This window comes from Durio zibethinus, chromosome 16, assembly GCF_047325235.1.
Source record: "Durio zibethinus cultivar Kanyao isolate XHJ-2024 chromosome 16, ASM4732523v1, whole genome shotgun sequence".
NCBI classification, from domain to species: domain Eukaryota; kingdom Viridiplantae; phylum Streptophyta; class Magnoliopsida; order Malvales; family Malvaceae; genus Durio; species Durio zibethinus.
The window spans coordinates 18676032-18677796 of record NC_143177.1 but is presented as its reverse complement, the minus strand read 5'-3'; the positions used below and the strand labels follow the sequence as shown (position 1 = coordinate 18677796).

Below are 1765 nucleotides of genomic sequence, written 5' to 3'. Positions count from 1 at the left end.
AAGAACCAAATTCTGATTTGATCCAAAGGAAATTAGGCCTTAGATCTGGGACTCGATTATCAGATTCGGCTTTTTTGAATTGGGCCTTCCAACCTTACTTCAAAATTGATCCAATAATGAAATAAAATTAAGTCTGCATCCATGTAAAAATAATCCAAAAATTATTAATTCAAAACAAAACCTAACTAAACTCAATCCAACTGGAATGCGGCAAGAACCAAAACATAAAAATCGAATATATTGAGTTGAATAAAATTAAGTGTCTACAGTGACACAAACCCCTTAGCACATCATGTCTACCACCTTGATAACTCGCTACATAAAAAAAAATTTAAGGAAATGCACAAACCGAAAAATCCAAACCCTCAACTGCGACCATCGTTTTCATGGCACCAAAAACACCATTTGCCTCCACAATCCATTTCCTAAGCCACCACAATTATGAACCACCACACCACCACCAAAAACCAAAACCTACAGCCACAAAAAAAAAAAGCCATTGTCGGGAGGAACTTCAGTCATAAATAATAATCATAAAAAAATTCCAAACACAAACATAGCAAAAAAAGGGCTTGGGTTTCAATTAACTTTGAAGAAACATGAGAAAGAAACTTTCTCTCACTTAGGTTTTGGGTTTTGCAAGATAACAAGGAAATTTTGAGCTAAATCGCACAGCGGGATAGGAGCTTTCGACAGTTTGAAGTTTCAGGCTTGGATTTCAAATTTAGGAGTTTCGTTTGGTTTTCAGGCAAAACTAGAGTTGGAAACGAAAAGAGGGGATCAAAAGAAGCTTCAAGGTAAAATTTAGACTCGAACTAACACCAGGCAGCAACAGTTGGCAGTGGCGAGCAATTGTCCATCGATTGTGGTAACCAGTACTTGGATTTATGAATAAGGGTCTTAGGATTTTTGAAGAAAGGGGAAGATTTTGTTTTACAAAGAAAAGGAAATGATATAACACAAACTTTTGGACGTTTTTATAATCAACTGAAAAAAAAAAAAAAAAAAAACTTAATAGCTGACTCGCGTGTAGATCTAACCTTAGGTTCACGTGCCTGACTCACGTTCGACTCCAGCTAGCCAGCATTGAGCCAATCTGGTTGAATCAGCCTCTAAATCGTTGAACCGGTTCTTGAACCGCTGAACCACAACTAAACCATTCCTGAATTGCTTGTGAACTGCTCCAGACTACTCCAACCAACTTGAATCACCCTAAATCAGTCGAACTGCCAATGCTAGACCATTGACCGATTTGTCCAGATATTTTTGGTAATTTTTTTATTTTTATTTTTTATTTTTTGTTTTATTTATATTTGTGTTTTATATTTAATAAATGCATGTTTAAAATTTAAGGTTATTTAAGCATAGGGTATTTATTTAAATAATAATGAAATAAATTACAATAGAATTATTAAATAAAATGTTAAACTAAAATCTTATGCTTAATTACAATTCTACCATGAAATTTAGCAAATTTTAAGAAAAAATAATAAAATAAATAAAGAAAAAATAACAAAGAAAAATATTTCAAATAATAAATTTTCATATAGCTATAAATGTGCAGATAAACAAAATTTCTAAATTCTAGCAAAATGATGGTAAATTTAAAAGAAAATTCCAAAAATATTTATTTTGAAACAAAAATAAAATAAAATAATACAATTAGATAAAATTAAATAATTAAAATTCTAACATTTTAAGATTCTCGATAAAATTTAGAAAATAAAACCATATAATTTTCTAGAAAAGATTAGTTTTAAATTTT

The 1765-nt window shown here is 30.8% G+C and overlaps 1 long non-coding RNA gene across 2 annotated transcripts; it reads right to left on the bottom strand.

Annotated features, from left to right (window-relative positions):
- Positions 1 to 212: 212 nt before the first annotated feature.
- LOC149514394 (uncharacterized) lies at positions 213 to 1034 on the bottom strand. Of its 2 annotated transcripts, none has more exons than XR_016328633.1 (2): positions 589 to 1034; positions 213 to 474 (listed from the first exon to the last, which is right to left on the bottom strand). It is a non-coding gene; the product is annotated as an uncharacterized LOC149514394 (long non-coding RNA). The 2 variants fall into 2 exon arrangements; XR_016328632.1 differs by having other exon boundaries at positions 623 to 1034.
- Positions 1035 to 1765: the final 731 nt, after the last annotated feature.